This window comes from Monodelphis domestica, chromosome 1 (assembly GCF_027887165.1).
Source record: "Monodelphis domestica isolate mMonDom1 chromosome 1, mMonDom1.pri, whole genome shotgun sequence".
NCBI classification, from domain to species: domain Eukaryota; kingdom Metazoa; phylum Chordata; class Mammalia; order Didelphimorphia; family Didelphidae; genus Monodelphis; species Monodelphis domestica.
In genome coordinates this window covers 400,589,439-400,614,447 of record NC_077227.1, presented here as the reverse complement: position 1 = coordinate 400,614,447, position 25,009 = coordinate 400,589,439, and the positions used below count along the sequence as shown (strand labels likewise).

Genomic DNA, 25,009 nt, shown 5'->3' with positions numbered 1-25,009 from the left:
ACTTCTGATCTGCAAATATTTAGTAAGACATGAGATGGGATATCCAATTTGAACTATCCAATAGGTAGTTGGAGATAGGGGATTAGCATTTAGAAGAAAGACTAATTAAAACTGGATACATAGATTGAAAAATCAACTACATAGAGGCAATAATTGAACTCATGAGAGCATATGGGGTCACTAAAGTAATTTTTCTTAAGCACAGATGCATGCAACTTCTAATTCAAAGGGCTTCATCTTTATTCTAGGATAAACATAAACTCATTCCAGTTAGCCTTTGAAGCCCTGCATCTATCACCTGTCTCCTTTATCTTTAAAGCCTTACTGGGCACTTCCATACTGTGATCCAGTTAACTTGACTGTCCCTCTCTTCCTCCCACACAGTGCCCTAGCTCTTATCTTTGTGCTTTGGTATTGGCTGCCCCCTTATCCTTCTCTTTCTCTCTCCTTTCATCCTGTCCCTCTTTAACTCCAACTCAGGAAAAGTTCCCCTCTTCCTTTAAGACTTTCCTGAGGCACCACTTTCTGCATGGAGTCTTTCTTGATTGCCTCTTATGGCTAATACCTTCCCTCTCAAACTACAACATAACTGTTTTGATTATGTTGTATTTACCAACTTTATTTTTATGCTATATAACTAGGACACAATTAATATGAGTTTGAAGAGTTTGAATAATACAAAATTCAGTTCAGGGTAATTATAAGATAATATCAAATCACATTTAATATGAGCCAAAAATGCAATTAATGTGACACATGCAAGCTAGTCTTTGCTCTCATCTGCCTACTGTCACAGATGGATGTGATATGCTGCTCTATCTTTTTTAAAATTCTCTAATAAAATGAACAAAGTAGCTAAATATCCTGATTTTTGAAGAATATAATAACTGAAGAAGGCCAACATGCTGATCAATAGATTTTTAATGTGAATGAAAAAGTTGCTTTTCACAACTTACATTTCTGAGAACAAAAAAAACCTCAATCTGGATTAAAAGTGTCTGAGGATTAGTCTAACACTTTTATCAGAGGGAGGGAAGTAAAGTATGTAATGAAGAAAGGGATTTTAAGTTAAAATCAATGCATTTGGGCAGCTAGCTCAGTGGATAGAAAACTAGGCCTGGACACAGAAGGTGTTGGGTTCATAACTAGCCTCAGAAAATTCCTAGCTGCATGACCTGGGACAAGTCATTAACACCGCCCGCCCCACCCCCACCCCCCCCAACACACAGCCTGGCCCTTACTGCTCTTCTGCTTTAGAACCAATTTACAGTATTGATTCTAAGAAGGGTTTATTAAAAAGAAAAATCAAGGCTTGTTTATTGGTCTTGAAATCCTCTTGTTCTGAGAAACTACAATCATTGATCCCTTTCAGTTCAGGTCCTCCTGACTTGAGACCTGCCTCTCACTGAGCTACCTCACTGCCCCATAACAAATACTTATTAAGTTCCAAACATCTAGAGCCAGAAGGGATCTTAGGGATCATCTAGTCCAAGTCTGGCACCTGTTATATTTTAAGTTATATATTATATTATATTATATTATAGTTGAGAAAACTGAAACCCAAGGACATTAAGTAATTTGATCAGGGTTATACAGACGTCATTCCTGATGGGATTTAAATCCACAACCTCTGATAGGATAGCAGATATTCTTTCTACTCTACACTACTCTACTCTATACTTCCTTATCCCCAAGAAATTTATATTCTACTCAATACTTCTATTGTAGGCATAACACTGTTAGGGCCTAGGGAGATGCAATGATTAGACAGACAATAGATGTTAGATAGGTAGCTAGGTGGCATAGTAGATAGAGTATTAGGCTTAGAGTCAGGAAGACGAGTTCAAATGTGTTCTCAGACACTTATCTGTGAGACACTGGGAAAGTTATACTTAAATCAGTTTGTCTCATTTTCCTCAATTGTAAAATAGGAATACTATTAACATCCATTTGCTAACATTCTTATGAAGATCAAATGAGATATTTGTATAATATTTAGCACACTGTCTAGTAAAGAGTAGATGCTTAATTCTTGTTCCTTTCCTTCTAGATAAGATGCAACTCTTCACAAAATATTAGATTTAGAGATGGAAGGGATATTAATCAGAAAACAGATTTAGTTAGAATGAGGTGATGAGCCTAAGATCACAAAGGTAGTTATGAAGGTAAATTAGGATTTAAACCAAGATCCTTTGATTTCAACTCCAGTGTACTTTCTATCTCATCATGATTAAGGTCATAGTTTAGAAGAGGAGTAAGACACAAAAGAGAATATTACATATTTCAAGTAAGTCCCTTAGAGAACTGTGGAAGTAAAATGCTACATTGTCTGAAGGAGAAAATTGTTATCAAGAGGAAAAATCAAGGAAAAGTTTACTGAGGCAGAATGTATGCCACACATTAGATAGCAAGATGGTAAAGAAAGGAATTATATCTTAACTGTTTTTCAACCTGAAATAGTCTTTTCACTGTACAAATGTTGCCCATATTTTTCCATAATTCTTCTGCCTAGTTCCTTGTCACATGACTAACTCACCTATTTTTCTAATGATATAATTCATTAATATTATCCCTTATGGGAATGATGAACTGATGAATTTCCAGAAGAACTGGAAAGACCTCCATGAATTGATGTGGAGTGAAATAAGCAGAATTGGAACGTTATACACATCAACCAAAACACTGTGGGACAATCAAATGTAATTGACTTTGCTACTGAAAGCAATGCAATGTTGCTGGTAGAGTTGTGAATTGATCCAACTATTCTGGATGGCAATTTGGAACTATGCCCAAAGGGCACTAAAATACTGTCTGCCCTTTGATCCAGCAATACCACTGCTGGGTTTATACCCCAAAGAGATAATAAGGAAAAAAACTTGTACAAAAATATTTATAGCTGTACTTTGTGGTGGCAAAAAATTGGAAAATGAGGGGGTGTCCATTGACTGGGGAATGGCTGAACAAATTGTGGTATCTGATGATTATGGACTACTATTGTGCTCAAAGGAATAATGAACTGGAGGAATTCCATGTGAACTAGAATGATGTCCAAGTATTGATGCAGTGTGAAAGGAGCAGAACCAGGAGAACATTGTACACAGAGATGGATACACTGTGGAACAACTGAATGTAATGGACTTCTCTACTAGCAGCAATGCAATGACCCAGGACAATTCTGAGGGACTTATGAGAAAGAACACTATACACATCCAGAGAAAGAACTGTGGGAACAGAAACACAGAAGAAAAACACATGATTGATCACATGGTTTGATGGGGATATGATTAGGGATGATTCAATCACTCTATTGCAAATATTAATAATATGGAAATAGGTCTTAATCAATGACACATGTAAAACCCAGTGGAATTGCTCATCGACTCTGGGAGCGGGGAGGGAGGAAGGGAGGGAAAGAACATGAATCATGTAATCATGGAAAAATATTCTAAATCAATTAAATAAAAATGAGGGGGTGTAATAACAAACAAATAAATAATAGCAATGCAATGATCCAGGACAAATCTGAGGGACTTAAAAGAATATTATCCTCATCTCGAGAAAGAACTGTGGGAATAGAAATCCAGAAGAAAACATGATTTATCATTTGTTTATATGAGTATATGATTTGGGGTTTTGGTTTTAAAATATTGTTCTATTACAAAAATGAATAATAAAAAATAGGTTGAGTGATAATGCATGTATATAACCCAGTAGAAATGCTTGTCGGATCTGGGAGAAAAGACAACAAAAATCATGTAACCATGGAAAAAATAAAAAATATTCCTTATGCCATATCTCAAGTATAGTTCATCCTTAGAAATGTACTAAATGCTGCTTCCACCAATGACCCATCTCCATACTAATTTGGATCACTTAAAACTCAAAAAGTTTTTTAAAGACTATATGTTACAAGGTAGCAATCATGTAGTATCATTGAGGAACATGACCTTAAAAAAAAGATGGGCTTTGGCTAGAAGGGCAGCTTGGTTATTAGAGCACTGCATAATTTTCTAAATGCAATTTAGCTCAATTTCTTCCTGCTCTTCAATCCTAGGCACAACTCATTGTCCATTTTGCAATGTCTTCCCTAAACAGAGCCTGGACATTCAATTATATGCCACAGACTGGAATATAGCATTTTTCATTTACTTAGTTTTTTCCTACATAGATTGCTAAAGTGCTCTTCTGAATAATTATTGGGTTATTGATCTAGAACTGGAAGGGATGTTAGCAACCATCTAGTCTAATCCCCCTCATTTTGGGATGAGGAAACTAAGGCCCAATGTATTTAATATGACTTGCCTAAAGTCACAAAGAGTTAGGGTGAGTAGGATTGAACAGAAGTTATCATAAGAACATTCTTTCCACTATACCACATTACCTCTATAATTAAGTTGAATTTCTCCTCTATTCCTAAGTCTACTTTGCATGATCCTTTCATTCATACGTTCTTTTTTTTTTTTAATTCTCTATTCTTTTTCAAGTGGAATTTAAATAATGAGGAGACTATGCATCAAAGTACATACTGAATTCTTTTTTGATCCTTCCATGAGACTTTGGTCACTTTTCTCATCCATACACTCAGTACTAGAAAACTAGATTTGGGCATGACTAAACAAATTGTAATACATGAATATAATGGAATGTAAGAAATGATATATGTGATGAATACAGAGAAGCATGTAAAGATCTATATTGAACTAATGCAGAGGAAGCAGAGCCAAGAAAACAATATAGAGAGTCAAGTAACTACCACCTAACTGGAAAGAACAACATCATAACAAAAAATCAAAAGTAAATGTAACACAATTATAAAGATAAAGGGGGACTCAAATGAAGAGATTATGAGAAGACATTTGAACCTTTGTGGAAGTAGAAGATCCACAAGTGTTACACAATGCACATTTTGCCCCCCAATATACCAATCAGTTGTGCTGCCTTTTTTCCTTCCCTCCCCCAAGACTGGCTCCTCTGAAGGTTGCCATCACCCTCCACCCCCCAGTACTATCACCCTCAATGATTACTACAAATCTTTTTTTTTTCCCACTTTAAACATTATTTTATTTGGTCATTTCCAAACATTATTCATTGGAAAAAAAGATCATTTTCTTTTTCTCCCCCCCTTCCTTCTCATCACCTCTCCTGTAGCCGACGCACAATTCCACTGGGTATCACATGTATTCTTGGTTCGAACCCATTTCCATGTTGTTGGTATTTGCATTAGAGTGTTCATTTAGAGTCTCTCCTCAGTCCTATCCCCTTCCCCCCTTTAGTCAAGCAGTTGCTTTTCCTCGGTGTTTCTACTCCCATAGTTTATCCTCTGCTTGTGGATAGTGTTTTTTTAAGATCCCTGCAGATTGTTCAGGGACATTACACCGCCCCTAATGGAGAAGTCCATTACCTTCGATTGTACCACAGTGTATCAGTCTCTGTGTATGATGTTTTCCTGGTTCTGCTCCTTTCGCTCTGCATCACTTCTTGGAGGTCGTTCCAGTCTCCATGGAATTCCTCCACTTTATTATTCCTTTTAGCACAATAGTATTCCATCACCAACATATACCACAATTTGTTCAGCCATTCTCCAATTGAAGGGCATCCCCTCATTTTCCAATTTTTTGCCACCACAAAGAGTGCAGCTATGAATATTCTTGTACAAGTCTTTTTACTTATTGTCTCTTTGGGGTACAAATCCAGCAGTGCTATAGCTGGATCAAAGGGCAGACAGTCTTTTATCACCCTTTGGGCATAGTTCCAAATTGCCCTCCAGAATGGCTGGATCAATTCACAACTCCACCAACAATGAATTAATGTCCCTACTTTGCTGCATCCCCTCCAGTATTCATTACTTTCCTTTGCTGTCATGTTAGCCATTCTGCTAGGTGTGAGGTGATACCTCAGGGTTGTTTTGATTTGCATCTCTCTGATTATAAGAGATGTAGAACACTTTTTCATGTGCTTATTAATAGTTTTGATTTCTTTGGCTGAGAACTGCCTGTTCATGTCCCTTGCCCATTTATCAATTGGGGAATGGCTTGATTTTTTGTACAATTGATGTAGCTCTTTGTAAATGTGAGTAATTAGACCTTTGTCAGAGGTTTTTATGAAGATTGTTTCCCAATTTGTTGCTTCCCTTCTGATTTTAGTTACATTGGTTTTGTTTGTACAAACACTTTTTAATTTGATGTATTCCAGATTACTTATTTTGCATTTTGTAACTCTTTCTAAGTTTTGCTTGGTTTTAAAGCCTCTCCCTTCCCAAAGGTCTGACATGTATACTATTCTGTGTTCGCCTAATTTTCTTATAGTTTCCTTCTTAATGTTCAAGTCATTCACCCATTTTGAATTTATCTTGGTGTAGGGTGTGAGGTGTTGATGTAAACCTAATCTTTCCCACACTGTCCTCCAATTTTCCCAGCAGTTTTTATGAAATAGTGGATTTTTGTCCCAAAAGCTGGATCTTTGGGTTTGTCATATACTGTTTTGCTGAGGTCACTTACCCTGAGTCTATTCCACTGATCCTCCTTTCTGTCTCTTAGCCAGTACCAAATTGTTTTGATGACCGCTGCTTTATAATATAGTCTGGGATCTGGGACTGCAAGGCCCCCTTCCTTTGTATTTTTTTTTCATTATTTCCCTGGATATCCTTGATCCTTTGTTCTTCCAAATGAACTTTGTTATGGTTTTTTCTAGATCAGTAAAAAATTTTTTTGGAAGTTCCATGGGTATGGCACTAAATAGATAGATGAGTTTGGGTAGGATGGTCATTTTTATTATATTGGCTCATCCTACCCATGAGCAGTTAATGTTTTTCCAATTGTTCAAGTCTAGTTTTAGTTGTGTGGAGAGTGTTTTGTAGTTGTGTTCATAAAGTTCCTGTGTTTGTCTCAGGAGATAGATTCCTAAGTATTTTATTTTGTCTAAGGTAATTTTGAATGGGATTTCTCTTTCTAGTTCTTGCTGCTGAGCTGTGTTGGAAATATATAGAAATGCTGATGACTTATGTGGGTTTATTTTGTATCCTGCAACTTTGCTAAAGTTGTTGATTATTTCGATTAGCTTTTTGGTTGAATCTCTAGGATTCTTTAAGTAGACCATCATGTCATCCGCAAAGAGTGATAAACTGGTCTCCTCATTGCCGATTTTAATGCTTTCAATTTCTTTTTCTTCTCTAATTGCTACTGCTAGTGTTTCTAGTACAATGCTGTAAACCTTGAAATTTCTTAGACTTGTGAATGTTGGAAATGTCACCATTGGAAAGTTCCATACTTGGAAAAAATTTCTTACTGATAGTAAGAACTCTATTGGAATGTGAACCCCCTTGGCATGGGAGGATCCTTCTCCTCCCTACTTGGGACTGCTTTAGGACAGAAACCTTTTGCTGAACAATGGAAAGGGCTTTGACCTATGCTTAAGCATAGAATAGGAAGTTCTTTGAGTCATGATTGATTTTAGAATTAATACAATAGAGATACTTGGAATGACAGAACCAGGTCTTGGAAAATGCAATCTCCACCCTATTCAGAGTGAAAGGATTTAGGAAGGGCTGCAGCAAAGGATCAAGATTTAATTATTTGAGAATATGACCTTCAACAGACATGTGCAAAGCCACAGACCTCTGGGCGGTCCTGGGTTAAGCTAGAGCCACCATTGGCACAGGGAAGACATGGACAGTGATTGGTAGATGTGAGAACTGAGGGGAGGGAACTTAGATGGTTTCCTTAAAGATAGCGGGGTCTGAGGGCTGGGGGAGTTCGAGAGGTTTTGCTCTGAGAGGTTGTGCTCTGAGAAGCTTGCTCTGAAGGAGGCTGGAGGTGGAGGCCCCTGAGACTGTTTCTCCATTTTGGTCACGTGAGTGATAGGGACTGATCTCTTTTCTTTGCCTCAGCTATCTAAGGACTTGGGCCTTTTGGCCCAGCCTAAACAGAGGGGGTATTTAAGCCCTATTCCCTTCTCTCTCTCTCTCTCTCTCTCTCTCTCTCTCTCTCTCTCTCTCTCTCTCTCTCTCTCTCTCTCTCTCTCTCTCTCTCTCTCTCTCTCTCTCTCAAATACCTTTCTTCCTCCTGTTTTGTAATTAAAAACTCCATAAAAGGTTGACTGCTGACTTGAATTTTCATTTAGGAATTACATAGCTGAATTCCTTGGCGACCTTAAATTAATATATATCAGTCTTTTAAAGTGATTTCCTTGTCACATTGTGGCTGACCACACGGGAGTCTAAAGAATTCTCTCAATAAACTTCTGAAATTCCTTGCCTTTTTACTCTACCTTCTCACCACTTAGTCCCTTTTAACAGCAAACTTGGCTTAAAGACACAGCTGCTAGAACATGTGAGTATAAAAAAACTTTTTCTCTCTTCTCTTTTCTCCTTAAGTTAAATTGGAATCAGCAGTTTTTCTTTTTCTTCCCTTTAATCTTAAGGGACAGCTGGGTAGCTCAGTGGATCGAGAGCCAGGCCTAGAGACAGAAGGTCCTGGGCTTAATTGTTCTTATTTCTATATTTAGACATTGAATATAGATGTCATTATATATTCATTCTATATATAGAATGAATATAGAATCAATGAATATAGAATGACATTGTCACAATGTCAAATAATAGAGGTGATAATGGGCATCCTTGTTTCACTCCTAATCTTAATGGGAATGCATCTAGTTTATCCCCATTGCAGATGATGTTGGATGATGATTTTAGATATATACTGTTTATTATTTTTAGGAATGACCCTTCTATTCCTATGCTTTCTAGTGTTTTTAATAGGAATGGGTGTTGTATTTTGTCAAAGGCTTTTTCTGCATCTATTGAAATAATCATGTGATTTTTGTTGGTTTGCTTGTTGATGTGGTCAATTATGTGGATGGTTTTCCTAATATTGAACCAGCCCTGAATCCCTGGTATAAATCCTACTTGATCATGGTGAATGACTCTTCTGATCACTTGCTGGAGTCTTTTGCTAGTATCCTATTTAAGATTTTTGCATCTATATTCATTAGGGAGATTGGTCTATAATTTTCTTTCTCTGTTTTTGGCCTGCCTGGGTTTGGAATTAATACCATGTTTGTGTCATAAAATGAATTTGGTAGAACTCCCTCTTTGCTTATTATGTCAAACAGTTTGTGTAGTATTGGGGTTAGTTGTTCTTTGAATGTTTGATAGAATTCACTGGTGAATCCATCAGGCCCTGGGGATTTTTTCTTAGGAAGTTCTTTGATGGCCTGTTGGATTTCTGTTTCTGATATGGAATTATTTAAGAAATCTATTTCTTCTTCTGTTAGTCTAGGCAATTTATATTTTTGTATATATTCATCCACATCACCTAGGTTGGTATATTTATTGCCATATAGTTGGGCAAAGTAGTTTTTAATGATTGCCTTAATTTCCTCTTCGTTGGAGGTGAGGTCCCCCTTTTCATCCTTGATGCTGTTAATTTGCCTTTCTTCTTTCCTTTTTTAAATTAGATTGATCAGTACTTTGTCTATTTTGTCTATTTTTTTTTCAAAGTACCAGCTTCTAGTCTTGTTTATTAACTCAATAGTTCTATCACTTTCGATTTTATTAATTTCTCCCTTAATTTTTAGGATCTCTAGTTTGGTTTTCTTCTGGGGGGTTTTAATTTGTTCGTTCTCAAGTTTTTTGATTTGCATTTCCAATTCATTGATCTCTGCCCTCCCTAATTTGTTAATATATGCACTCATGGATATGAATTTTCCTCTAAGTACTGCTTTGGCTGCATCCCATAAGGTTTGAAAGGATGTCTCATCATTGTCATTTTCCTCAATGAAATTATTAATTGTTTCTCTAATTTCTTCTCTAACTAACCGATTTTGGAGTATCATATTATTTAATTTCCAATTAATTTTTGATTTGGCTCTCCATGTACCCTTTCCGATCAATATTTTTATTGCTTTATGATCTGAAAAGGTTGCATTTATTATTTCTGCTTTTCTGCATTTGAGTGCCATGTTTCTGTGACCTAGTATATGATATATTTTTGTGAATGTGCCATGTGATGCTGAGAAGAAGGTGTATTCCTTTTTGTCCCTATTTATTTTTCTCCATATGTCTATTAACTCTAATTTTTCTAGGACTCCATTCACCTCTTTTACCTCTTTTTTATTTATTTTTTGGTTTGATTTATCTAAATTTGATAGTGGTTGGTTCAAGTCTCCCACTAATATGGTTTTACTGTCTATTTCCTCCTTCAATTCTCCTAGTTTCTCCATTAAAAATTTGGATGCTATACCATTTGGTGCATACATGTTGATTAGTGATATTTCCTCATTGTCTATACTCCCTTTTAACAGAATATATTTACCTTCCCTATCCCTTTTGATCAGGTCTATTTTTGCTTTGGCTTTGTCAGATATCATGATTGCAACTCCTGCCTTCTTTCTATCAGTTGAGGCCCAAAAGGTCTTACTCCATCCTTTAATTCTAACCTTGTGAGTATCAACCTGTCTCATATGTGTTTCTTGAAGACAACAAATGGTAGGGTTTGGGGTTCTAATCCAATCTGCTATTTGTCTACGTTTTATGGGTGAGTCCATCCCATTCACGTTCAAAGTTATGATTGTCACTTGTGGATTCCCTGGCATTTTGATATTTTCCCCTAGTTCTGACCTTTCTTCTTTAGCTATATCCTTTTGAACCAGTGATTTACTTTAGGTCAGTCCCCCTAGTCCCCTCCCTTGATATGCTTCCCTTTCTAGCCCCTCCCTTTTTATGCTCCCTTCCCCTCCCCCCTCTCCTTCCCTCCCTTTTTATACTCCCTCCTCCCTCCCCCTCCTTGATTTTCCTTTCTTTCTTATCCTGTTGGATAAGATAGAATTCAGGATCCCACTGGATCTAGATGTTCTTCCCTCTCAGATTTGATTTCACTGAGAGTAAGGTTTAAGTAATTCTACTTCACGCTCTCTTCCTCTCCTTCTCATATGAGAGTTCTTCCTCTCCCCTTCCCATGTGTATCTTTGTATGGGAAAGATTATTCTATTTAGTCTCCCCCCCCCATTTCTTGAAGTAAATGTTAGTATTATTGACGATTCACCCCTCCCTTTTTCTTTCTTTGCCCCCCTTTCACCAAATCTTCTTGAAGCCCCAAGCTTTCCCTATGCATGATTCTTCTAACTACTCCTATGATGCATACATTTTTTGAGAGTTACACAATACATTTTCCCCACATATTAATATATATAATTTGATATAAATGTAGTCCTTATAGAAGAGAGTATGACTTAAAGAAAAAGATAAGATTTATCTCATTTTCCCTTTCTTTCATATTTACCTTTTCATGTTTCTCTTGCTTTCTGTGATTGGATATCAAATTTTCCACTAAGTTCTGGTCTTTTCTTAGCAAATGCTTGGAAATCTTCTATTTTGTTGAATGCCCATACTGTCCCCTGGAAGTATATAGTCAGTTTTGTTGGGGAGTTGATTCTTGGTTGGAGACCCAGCTCTCTTGCCTTTCTAAATATCGTGTTCCATGCTTTGCGGTCTCTTAGTGTGTTAGCCGTTAAGTCCTGTGTGATCCTTATGGGAGCCCCCTATATCTGAAGCTCCTCCTCTTGGCTTCTTGAATGATTTTCTCCTTTTCTTGGAAGCTCTTGAATTTGGCGATTACATTCCTGGGGGTTGTCTTTTGGGGATTGAGTATAGAGGGTGTTCTATGAACCCTTTCTATTTCTATTTTGCCCCCTTGCTCCTGGGCAATTTTCTTCTATAATCTCCTGTAGAATAGCATCAAGGTTTTTGTTTATCTCTGGTTTTTCAGGGAGATCAATAATTCTGAGGTTGTCTCTTCTTCCTCTGTTTTCCAAGTCTGTGACCTTTTCAGTGAGATATTTCGTGTTTTCTTCTAATTCATTACTTTTTTTGGCTTTGCTTTATTGATTCTTGCTGTTTTGTAATCTCATTGTCTTCCATTTGCTTAATTCTGGTCATTAGGGACTGGTTTTGCTTTTCAGCTTTGTCTGCCCTTCTATTAGATGCTTCCAGCTCTTTCTCCAATTGTGAAGTCTTGTCTATCAGACTGCTGATCTCTTTTTCCTATTTTTTTTCCAAAAGGTTTCCATCTTTTGGGTAAGCTCCAGTTTGAGATCTTCCAGAGCTTGTGGATAGTTTCCATTTTGGGAGGCATGTTCTGATTTTGTTTGGATTTCATCCTCATTCTCTTCTTTTCCTTAGGTACTTCCTCCATAAAAGTTTTCAATAGTCACTCCCCCCCCCCCTTTCTTCTTGGAGGCTTGATTTTGGGACATGTGAGTCACCCCTTTGGTGGTTTTATTCCACTTTCTCTTTTTGGTCTGGGGTCTGGGTGATATGGGCGGGTTTTCTGTGAATTTAGGTTGCCTCAGACTAGTTCTTCCCAGCCTCCGAGGTTTCTTAGAGCATGGGGCCCCTGTGTTCAGCCCAACCACCCAGGCAATCAGCTCAGCCTGCCCAGGTGTTCAGCTCTGCCCAGGTGCTCTGCGCAACTGCCCCAGAGTTCAGTTCCGCAGCCCCCTGTGCTCAGTGCAGGATTCTCCTGTGAAACCGCCCTGAGAGGTCGTTTCCTTGAAGTCTTTAGATCACAAGGACCCTGGTGTGCCCCCCCAGACAGAGACGCTCCTCACTCACTCGCTGTACCAGTGAGCGCTCTGATAGCTTACTCTGGTTTGGGGGGGGAGGGGCGGCCCAGTTCACGTTTTTGTGTGAGCTTTTCCTCCTCATTATAGTGTGGAAATGTTCAAACCCCATGTATCTTCGTTTCTGTGGTGTACTGGAGAGTCTCTCCGTTCTTCCAAAGGTGATTTTTATGCTCTTTTGAGGTAGTCTATTTTGTTCGGTGCCGGGGAGGGGAAGCGAGTCGCGTCTAGATTGTAGCCATGTTTACCCGGAAGTCCGATTACTACAAATCTTATAGCTTCATGTTCCTAGTATTTGACCTGATACAGAAAGGAGAGCTGTTTGACCATATCACAGAAGATTGCCCTCACAGAGGAAGAAGTCAGGAGGCCAGGTCTATCAAACAGACTCTTATGGAAGCCTTGAGTTTTCTTCATACCGACAATATTGTACCTTGTGATCTGAAGCTGAGAATATTCTTCTAGATGACAGTTTGAAAATATGATTTTTCTGACTTTGGTTCTTCTTGACACTTGAAACCTGGAACGAAACTCTGAGAAATGTGTGGGACCCCATGATACTTGGCCCCAGAGATTTTGAAGTGCTCTGTGAATGAAACCCACCTTGTTTATGGCAAAGAGGCTGACTTCTGGGCCTATAAGGGTAATCATGTTCTCCTGGATAGCTCTCTCTTCATCTGGACCAGATCCTAAGGCTATTCATGATATGGAGGGCTGATACTAGTTCAGGTCACCCAAATGGGATAATTGCTTAATAAATGTTAAAGATTCATGACCTCCAGGTGGCTACAGGTAGATCCTGAGGAAAGAATGATTGGAGAGCAGGTCTAGCAGCCTTCTTTCTTCAAGCATTGTGAGGGTAGCCAGGCCTGGGAGCATTTTGCCTTTCCAGGGCTTCAAAATGGCCGTAAGGACAGTGATGGCTGCAGGCTGAGTAACCCTTGGTACTTCCTGGGTATGGTCTCTGATCAAGAGAGACTTATCAGGAAATCCATATGAGCTTCAACTAGTGAGATGACTAGTTGACAGCTAACCCTTCTGTCTCTAAGGATAATTGGTAAATAAGGGAGAACACTAGAACAGGGTGACCTTCTTTAAAACTGGCCATTTCTAGGCTCTAATGTAGGAGAGGAAAGGAGAGGAGAGATGTAACCAACACTGATAATAAATCTACATTGTTATATAGTTAAGATCTCTATCTGCTTCCCAGATCAAGAGCCTTGGGAAGTCCAGTTTTCTAATCTGATAGCTTCAGTAAACCTAGTCACTGTGAGCCTTAGGCATTCTTCTCTCCTCTTGTGCTCTCTGATGACAATGCTCCAGCTGTTTATCCTATACCTGTTGCTCTGGACCACAAAACTTGAGTGAAAGGAAAGAGGAATAAACAAGAATGATATTTATATCTTTGCTATTGTTGCCCATTTTTTATATGAAATAAACCATTGGGGGAAAAACAAAGATGTTCAACAGTCATAGATGCAAAATTAGAGGTCAGGAGAATTGGGCTGGAGAAATAGATCTGAGAATCATCTGCATCTAGATGATTATTGAATTTATATAAGTTGGTGAGATTGCCAAGCAAAATATAGAAGAAGAAAAGAAGAGGGCCCAGGAAAGTCTTGGAAGAGATAGCTACTTTTAACAGATTTGGCCTTTATGAAGATACCAAGATGAAGTGGTAAGAGGAAAACCAGGGAAGTCAGTGTCATGAAAACCTTAAGAGAAGAGAATATCAAGAAGAAGAACAGGATGTCAAAGATTTCAGAGAGGGAAGGAAGAAGAAGAAGAAGGATTCTGAAAAGGCCATAGGAATTGGCCAATAAGATATGCAAGGCAACTTTGGAAAGAGCCATTTATAGTTGAATGATGAGGCTAGAAGTAAGATCTGAGTTCAAGTGCTAGCCATGTGAACCTTGGCAAATCACAACCTTCCTCAACCTCATATTTCTCACCTGTAAAGTGGTGATAATGGTACCTACTTCATAGGGCTACTGTTAGGATCAAATGAAATGTTTTGTTTTTTTTCAAAAGTACTTTGAAAACCTTAAAAGCATAATATAAATGCTGGCTATTAGAATGTACTTTAAAATGGTGATCAGTGGTATATATATCATCTATTGCTCATCTTTGCAATAAAATTCCTAAAAGGGATCTTCATGATCTTTATTCTTTTTCCTTTAATTTTTTTTCCTTTTTCTTATACACTTAATAATCAACAAGAAAACTTCCATACATAAAGAATAAAACAAATCTTGTTGAGGAATTGTCACAATAATCTGGGGCTTGAGGTAATCAGTACAGTATCAACAAAAATGGAGGATTTTGCTGTCTATATATAGATTACCTTTCAAATTGTACACTGCACATCTGTTTCATAATGGCATAGATACCTTTAGCAAGTCTTGACTTCTGTCTTGCTTAATATAAATAATAAGAGAATCACTAAACAAAGGTATCTCTATTGTTGAATTAATAAAGAATACTGTATGACCTGATATGCCTGAAAGACTCCTTACTGGAGAAAAGCCTTTAAGTTCTATTTACATTTTGGGTTCCATTATAAGTATTTTTTCATTACTTTCTTTTTTAAAAATAAAAATCTTACTTTTCCTCTGAGAATCAATTCTGTGTTCTAAGGCAGAAGAATGGTAAGGGTTAGGCAATAGGGTTTAAGTGACTTGCCCAGGGTCACACAGCTGGGAAGTGTCTGAGGTTAGATTTGAACCCAGGACCTCCTATCTCTAGGCTTGGCGCTCTCAATTTACTGAGCCACTTAGTTTTCCCTATTATAAATATTTTCTCTTAAAAAAGTTACATAATTAATGGTTTAATGAAATGAATAATATTCTGACATTCAAAGTAAAATCATTTGTCTCCAGACTTCTTTTGCCAGTTGCTTATAGAATTAGTCATTTCATTGTAATGGGAAACTTGGGAATATAAAATCAACAAAATAATTTGCAGAAACTTACCTGATCTATTTTATATTCTCATCCAGAACACTCTTGATATAAATAAGTGAATCATTCTCAGAAAAATTTTATGAAGATAAGTGTTTAATTGATAGTTATTGATCTTTTAGTCAGCTGATTTATTGGGGGTACTCATATACATTTTTTCCATTCTAGTATTTTAATTTTGGTATCTTCTCTTTCCTATCTTATAGAGTAATCCCTTAAGGCTTTAAATAATATATTACCTATAGTACAGATTTTCTTCTTCTTGAAAAAAGTTTTCTTGATGTCTTTTGTTTTTACATTTTAATCCTTTCTTACTATGTACTCCCCTTCCCAATTGAACCTTCCTGCAAAATGCATTAGAACTCAGCAAAACCAATCAATTTGTATCTGTTTCATCCTCAGTCCTCTGAGACTAAGATTATTAATAATAGATTACAAATTAAGCTGCTTTTCTTTTATATTATTGTAGTAATTGTGTATCTTGTTCTATGAGTTATTTTCTTTACCTTCTATTGGTTCATAGAAATGTTCCCATTCTTCTCTGAATTTTACCCATTTGTCATTCTTCACAGCATAGCAACATTTCATTATATTCGTATTTCCAGATGGGATGCCATCAGGTTTTACTTGGTCTGGTCTAGCCATTTTTTCTAATTTTATTTTCCTAAATGTCATTTCTATTTTTTCTTATTGCATACATTGAGGACCAAGGCATTAGAGTTTAAATGTCATGGTTCTTCTGTCATGACAATAAAATAGATTACAGAAACACTGAAAAATCTATTCCATTTGTTGTCTTTATGTCGGTTTCAGTCATGAATGTCATTGGGATGATGTAGCTCATGGTGGGACATGGAGGGAAGTCTCAAACCAAAATATTTATAAGACTTGCTTTTTTGCTTCCATTTTAAAACACAATACTATATAAAATGTGTTTTAAAACACAATACTATATAAAACACAATACTATTTGCTATCTTCCTCCATTCCCTTACATAGTATTTTGCAGAGTCTATTCTAAATTAGGGTTTTTCTTGGTTCCTACTTTCTATATAGCAAGTAAATGGTCTTTTCAGCTAAGGAGATTTCTGGGCTTTCCTGACCTCTTTTTGCTATGGCTACTGTCTTATATAAGTTAAAGTTTTCTAGGAAATGGCAATAATGGTCAATATAGTGTGTCTTTTACTTCCAAACATTTTGGTATTGAAGGCTCATTTTAAAAGATCAGCTTAAAGCTACTGACATTATTCAAAGTCTCTTTTAAAAAAATCATATTTAGCTTTTTTCCAACTTGATGATTTTGACCTTAACTTTAATTAATCAATAACATGTATTAAGTATACTATATGCCAAGCATTGTGCTAAGATATGGGGATACAAAAAGATGCCAAAGACAGTCCTTGTGAAAACTGGAAAGCAATTTTGCAGAAACTAGGTACACATCTCTGGGTGATATCATAAGAAAATTATGGAAGTAGAGAATACTTTACTACAAGATCTATGAATAAGAGAAGAATTTATAACCAGAGATAAGAGAGCATTACAATATATAAAATGGATAATTCTGATTATATGAAATTAAAAAAATTTTGCACTAACAAAACCAATGCTGCTAACATTTGGAGAAAAGCAGAGGCAACAAGGGGTGGGGGTAGGGAAGTTTACAGCAAGTTTCTCTGATAAAGGTCTAATTTAAGATTTGAGTCAAATTTATAACAGAAGTCATTCCCTATTTGATAAATGATCAAAGGATATGAACAGGTAGTTTTCAGAAGAAATCAAAGCTAAAATCATATTAAAAATGCTCTAAATCATTACTGATTAGAGAAATATAAATTAAAACATCTCTAAAGCACCATCTCACACCTCTCAGGTTGGCTGTTAACATAACAGCTTTCACTCATTTCCCTCTACATTGTTTCAAAGTCTTTCTAGATTTCCGTCAAAACCTTCACTGTTATAATTTCTTATCGCCTATGAATTTCTGTTAGTATGTTGGAGTACTTTTTTCTTTTTCTTTCTTTCTTTGGGGTATACCTTGAAGTAATGTCTGCTATTTGTATTAGAGTCAAAGATCTGAGTCAAAAGTTATACAATTTAATGACTCTTTAGGCATACTTCAAAATCCCTTTCCAGATAGACTAATTCATAGCTCCACCAACATTGTACTAATTGCCAATTTTCTCAGTCCCTGAAACATTTGTCATTCACTTTAATTCCTAAACCTGAGTCATATAATTATAATGACAATACAATATGCAATGCAAATACCAAACAATATGACTATAGAATTATTGTTATAGAAGGCCACAAAATTATATTCTAATATCTCATTCATGGCATGGAAGAGACCCTAGGATTTTGAAGGTTAAGTCAGTAAAACATAAGCTCTAGAGCAGCGGTTCTCAACCTCTCAGTTTGTAGCCATGAGAATACATAATGCATATCAGGTATTTACATTCTGAATCATAACTATAGCAAAATTACAGTTTGAAGTAGTCACCAAAATAATTTTTTGGTTTGGGCTCACTGCAACATGAGGAACTGTATTGCAGGGTCATGGCATTAGAAAGGTTGAGAACCACTGGTCTAGTGGCTTCTACTAGCTGGAAAATTAAGGCCCCGCATTGGCTTTGTAAGGAACAGCTGAGCTAAGTATAGAAAGCTGGCCACTTGGGAGATTATTACATTAATCTGCTGCTTTGTCTCCTTAACCTTGTCTCTCTACTCCATTTGATCCTATTGATGTAGGCTGTCAAACTTATATTCCTCAGGTAAGGTCTATGTCACACTTCCTGCCCTCCTACTCTACTCCTTTTCCATAAACTCCAAGGGCTCCCTATTACCTCCAGAATCAAATATAAAATCCTATCTTTAATTTGTAAAGTCTTTTATAACTAGGGTCCCTTTCTATCTTTCTAGTATTCTCCTATACTATTCTCCCGTCCCTGTATTCTGCAATCCCAAGACAATGGCCTCCTAGTTATTTCTTGTTCCATCTCCCCACTTAAGTGCATTTTCACTGTCTTCCAGTCCTAGTATTCCTCCTCATCTCTTTCTCTTGACTTTCCTGGCTTTCTTATAGTGGGTGATTTCTCTGGCCACAGAATGAAGAAAAATAAAAAATGGCTTCCTTTTACTTCTGCAATGATGGCAGCAGAGTCATGGGAAAGAAGGCTAAGAATCACACAATTTTTAGACTTCAGATATTAACCTGGTTGTTGATACTCTAAGTATGAGATCCTTCTCCATTCATCAACAACTGAACATGCTCCTAGAAGAACTAAACCATGTTTTCACATTCTTGTTGTAATAAAACTTGAAGAAAGAAGGAAGTTGTAGCTAAGTGAAAGGATGCTGCTTGCAGAGGCAAACAAAGAAACTGATGGCACTGGTTTTTATCATGTGCACAAGGAACAAGAAACATTTTATGTGATATTTGATCATTTTATACTGAAGTATTTAGATTAATCTTTAAAAAAATTTTACTTAACAAGCACTGATTTTCTCAAAACATAAAATTGCTGAATCTTATGCATCAACAATGGTTACAAAGGACAAAGAGGTAATGGAGAAACATTAAGCACTTACTATGTGTATTAGGTATCAAGTACTGTGCTGGCCTTTTCATTTGTTCTTTTCTGTTCTAAGTGAAGGAAGAAAAAGATCTCACTTTAGGATTCTTTCAAAAAATTGGGAAATCTAACCATGGGAATTCAGGAGTTAGAGTCTTGGCTATGTTTTGAAATCAGTCCCATCATCAGTGCTCTGAGGAACAAGGAATGATTTTTGTGGGGTGACCTCTGGGTCCTCAGGTCACTGGAGGTTGAGATGAGGACTCATCTAGCAGGCATGTTGCTTCCAGACATGAATTCGGTGAGGCTAGTATTATCCAGAAATTGACAAATTATAAATCTTCTGATCTGGAACATCCACCCCCACTTCGACCAGGGATTAAGGCAGCATATAGCAGAGGTGTCAAATGTCCTACTCAAAGGGATCCTTATGTGTGGTTTAGTAGTACCTGTTTCTATCTGAGTTTGATACCACTAAGGCAGAAGAATGTGGGCCCCTGACATGTTAGGGAATAATGTTTGAATGTTCATTCTTTCTCTATCTATCTATGAATCTCTCTTCTCCCCAAGATCAAGACATTGTAAATAACTCAAACTATTATAAATAACTGGATCAAAGCAAAAGTAGGGGATGTTATCAGGAAGAAATTCTGATGAGTTTTATAAAGAAAGAGGGGAGGTGAAAATGTAGTCGAATAAAGGATATTTTCTCTTCTTTTCACATATTTAAATTTAGACTATCAGGACTTTTTTTTCCTTTCATAACTGATTCTAGATTTTATAATGAAAGTCAAAAGAAGAAAATAACTTAAAGACAACTTATAGCAAAGGGCTGGAAATAAAAATCGATGTCTATTGACTAGTAATGGCTAAATAAAATGTGTTACATAAATATAATATTTACTGCACCAGAAGAAAATTTCAAGATGAAAAACTCAGATAAGTATGGGATGTCTTATATGAACTGATACAGAGTGAAAGAATCAGAAAAACAATATGCATGATAGTTGATTACAACAGTATAAATGGAAAGAGCTAAAAATACAGACTGGGCACTATACTTCTAATGGCCAAGTATAGCCCCAAAGAGGATAATTGTGGAAAATGCACCTCCTTCTCATCAATGTATAAATGGAGGACTAGGGTGAGGAATGCTGCATATGCTGTCAGACATTACTGACACACTGTTTAGTTTTGTTGCACTATATTTTTCCCTTCTTTCTTCTTAAAATTCTGTTATGAGGCATAGCCCTCTGGAGCTTCCTAGACAAACAGGAGGAATAAAGCTAGAAATGAATGTGATGTAAAAGTCATAAATAAAGATATGATAAAATTTTTAAAAAGAAATTAACTGCATTAAAACATCTATTTCAAGGGGGGAAATAACCATATTCATTACCTCTTTTTCTTTATTGTTTTCCCTAGTAAATTTCATGCTTCTTTAGGATAAGTACTATGTCTGATTACTAATATCTACCTCATTGCCCTTGTATAGATTTTATCAATATTGTAGTCAAATATGTTTTTTCCTTTCTCCTGAGAATCTATGTTAGTTCTGAGAATTTATTAGATAGGGGCACAAAGGAGTTAAAACATATTAAGTATTCATATGCATGCAGATTGGGTAATAAGTATTTTAGATTTTCAGGTTATCTCAGAGTTTGTAATCTAGTTTTCTATATTTAGTAAGGACTTAAAAATTGAATTAATTGAATTAAATTAAAAATGAAGGAATGATGCACAAAGATAGATCTTCCATTAAGCTAAAAAAGATCACAAAGGGCAATTGCAGGAACAGACACAAAATATATTCAACAAGTTCAGAGTCTCAAAGACTAATCAAATTTCTTTTTCATGTAGACAATATCAAACTAATTAATATCTAAAATGTTCCTATCCAATTTGCCTTCTCACAGACCATCTATCCTAATTTGTATAATCTTTATCTTCTTGATTTTTAAAAATTTAATAAAAGTTTTCTGTTAAACAAACTTATGAAGGAAAAATTTCTTAAGAGAAAAAGACCTTTACAAACAACCAAAAAGCATGCCATGTACAGAAGTGCTATAGACTATAATTGTGATTGGTTTTTCTTTTCTTTTTTTAAAAGATATTTTCCTTTCCCAATTACATGTAATAACAGTTTTCAACATGTTTTACTAAATTATAAGATCCAAATTTCCTCCCTCCCTTTCCTCCCTCTCCCCTCCCAGAGATGGTAAGCAATTTGATCAGGGTTATACATATATTCTCATGCAGAATATACTTCCATATTATTCATTGTATGAAAATACTGATATAAAACCAAAACTCCAAAATAAAAACACAAATAAAATGAAAAACAGTACGCTTTGATTTGCATTCTGACTCCAACAATTTTTCCTCTGGAGATAGATAACATTCTTAATCATAAATCCTTCAAAATTGTCCTAGATCATTGTACTGCTGAGATGTTAATTTTTTCAGTTGATCATTATATAATATTGCTGTTATTATGTAAACTGCTCTCCTGGTTCTGCTTGTTTCATTCTGCATCAGTTTATGTAGGTTTTTCCAGCTTTTTCTGAAATCATTCTGCTCATCATTTCTTATAGTACAACAGGATTCTATTATTATCATATAACATGATTTGTCTAGCCATTCCCCAATTGATGGGCATCCAATTCTTTGCCACCATAAAAAGAGGTGCTGTATTTTTGTACAAAAAGGCCCAGCCCCCTTTTAAAAATCTCTTTGGGATACATGCCTAGTAGTGGTATTACAGGATCAAAGGGTATGAACAATTTTATACCCCTTTGGGTACAGTTCTGAATTGTTCTCCAGAATGGTTGTATCAGGTCACAATTCCATCTGGTTTTTCTTATTAATGATATTCACACTGCATCACTAAATGGAAAATTCTAAAAACTGGAGTTGTAAGCAAGATTTAAGATTTAGATGCTTTCTATTTAGGTGGGAAATATAAGCTTTCCTTACCTCATTATTTTCTCCAGTTCTTCCCCTTCACCTTAAACAGACTTTTATGCATCTTTAAAGTGTTCTTTGTCGCAGCACCTGTGGTTACGATTCAGCCCTGTGGAAGATAGAATAAATTTTATGAAACATAGCATCAAGTTTCATGGAGGAAAATCACTCAGAAATAAAGTGGGCATTTTGGTTGAATAGTTTCAGTTTTCTCTACTGCCAAATCTTTTTACAAGAACTATGGGGAAAAAAGCTAGCAAAATGAATTAGGCTTTAGGGGAACCAAAGAATACTAGAGAAAAACCTAAATACAATAAAAAGTAACATAATGGAATTAAAAATGTAAGTAGATGCTGGGATGCATAATTGAAACTAGAACTATCTATAAGAAGGGTTAGACACCATCTTCTCTGACCAAGACTTTTATTATGGTTAATAGGAAATAACAAAAACCAAATGTTTAGGCTAGGTCTTTAAGTTTTAAGTTTATGCAAATTTTCTGGGTTTTGAGGGATGTAGATAAATTTTCTATTTCTTAAATTCCAACCTTTGGTGTAGTACTGTACTGAGGCCTAAAGATGAAGGACCAGAAACTGAGACTGTACATGATTATTCTTTCAATAAATTCTAGTCGTGTTTCAGAGACCTTACAGATTCTGTGAAACAAAAGTTTCAGACACTGAATTAGAATTTCACATTCTTTTTCTTATAAGAAAATCCTTTGTTTAAGAAGTTCATAATGAATGAAAAAGCCTCCAAATGAAAGAATCTCAGGTAGAAACAAGAGTGATAGATAATCTCTAAATTTGAAAATGAGTTACTAGACTTAGGGTTAAGCAAGTTCAGTGGATCAATAAAAACAATTAGTGAAAGTAAAATCTTAAGTGTGTGTTAGAGCCTGTTCAGGCCTAAGAAGCAGTTCAGGTTCTAGTTAATTCTATATTTCTATTTTAAGCTATGACTAATTTTACTAAAACCAGTTAGTTCAAAATATAATTCTGATTTAAAAATCCAAATTCTTAAACTTTTTTTTCTGAGAAAGTTTAAAGAAAAAGAATATATAAGTGCTTGTGATTATGCAATGAATCTGTGTCCCATAACTAAAAACTTTCACAATAGGAAAATCCTTAATGCAAATCTAAATGAAACCATAAGCACAAATATTTTAACCTAAAATTTCCTTATCTACTTCAATTTCATTAATGAAGACATTTATTATGGATTTGCCTCTTAGCAGACCTTTTTTTATAATAATTCTTTCAATGCTAAACTCTACCATAACTGATGTTTAGTATTATAGTTGGTGGATTAGAATATAGCACTGATGCTCCAAGCTTCAGGTTTTTTACTTTTGTGGATTAGCTTTGCTCTATTCTAAGACCCCAGGCTTGCTGTTTTGGCCAGCTTGCATATGAATGTTCATAAATAAGACTAGGAGAAAGATTTATCTATTACCACTCCTGGAGAAGTAGCAGACACTACTGAGGGTCAGTTATCAGCATTACCTTCATTTAGAAAAAGCAGGATTATTGTTATTAATAAAACATTTATACCTTTTTAAGCAAGGTGCTTCTTTAAATCCCAAATTCCTTTCTATATAAATAATTAGCTGAAGTGCCTTTTTTTTAATTAAAGGAGCCTAAAGAAAATTTTAATCAAGAGGTTCAAGTTTAAAGTTTTTAAATATAGGCTTTGAACTAACATTAAAAAATTGGTATAGATATTGTATGACCATTGGAATTTTCTTATTCTTGAGCATTAACTTGATGACATTTCAAGTACTCTCAATGTTTCAGTATATGGAGCACATTAGATATTTTACAAAGAAATATTACAAAGGGACTGAGCAAAAATCTATAATCATAGAATGTTAAGAGCTGAAAAGGTCCTTGGGGAATTATCTTAATCCAAACCCCCCATTTTATAGATGAGTAAATAAAAACCCAAAGAGATGACTTATTCAAGGTTACACAAATAATTAGTGGCAGAGTAATGACTTCAACCAGGTCTACTGACTCCTAAGTACAATGCTCTTGCTACAGCTATATAGCCTAAAAGAAAATGACTGCAATTTAGCAATGCCAGCCTTATTGTGCTACCTTAAAATTATAATTTTCAGAAAATCATGAGTTCTTTTGTTTCTAAACAGAATTTCGAGTTTTTTTCACGTTAAGCATAAACTTTCAAACAAAACACAGAAATTAACTGATTTCGGTCCCACATTTACTTGTAAAGCAATCAATCAACTAGCAAGATAAATAAAACCACTTATGGCTCCTCCATCAAGGATAAAGCTTTACCAGTTCCAATAAATGAAAATGAGGCACCAATTCTTGTAACTGTGATTCTAAGAAGGAACCCACTTGGGATCATCTGTCTTTTGAGTTCTCCTGGCTGCAGCTAGGGCAGTGAAGGGATTTTCCCAATGTAGTAACATTACAAAGCACCTGAGTTCCAACAGCCACATGGTAACCAAGACAGCAAATTGAGAGTCGCTTGTGAGGTCACAGAAAACCTATGATGTATCTTTAGGTTTTTTTTAATAATAGTAATTCACAATTTTTATATATTGCTTTCCATCTCTAAAATTCTTTACAAAATTTAAAAAAATATTCATCTCAGAATCCTACAATACTCATTTCACAGAGAAGGAATGAGAAATGGACAGGACTATGGTGACAAGTGGCATAAGAACCTGGGAATTTCTAGTTCCATTTTATATTTAAATAGTTTTATTTACACTTTCTTCTGCTGCTGATAGAGATTATGAATTGTGTTTAACTACTTAATAAATATGCACTGAGGAGAATGACTGGTAGCATATCACATATAATACTAACATCTCTCTCAAAAATAGTCCCAATCAGACTTTTAGTACCAGATCTCTAGTTA

General features: G+C 35.8%; 1 protein-coding gene across 34 annotated transcripts in view; it reads right to left on the bottom strand.

The window, feature by feature from the left end:
- ZHX3 (zinc fingers and homeoboxes 3) overlaps nt 1-25,009 on the bottom strand; it is a 148,351-nt gene that overhangs the window by 51,063 nt on the left and 72,279 nt on the right. For 27 of the 34 annotated variants that reach the window (XM_007474333.3, XM_056811885.1, XM_007474332.3 and 24 more), the window contains one exon: nt 22,130-22,226. The gene's annotated coding sequence lies outside the window, so the exon portion shown is untranslated. Of the gene's footprint in view, nt 1-19,169; nt 19,225-22,129; nt 22,227-24,417; nt 24,603-25,009 lie in introns of those variants that run through there. The other 7 variants (XM_056811903.1, XM_056811909.1, XM_056811907.1 and 4 more) reach the window with 3 other exon arrangements.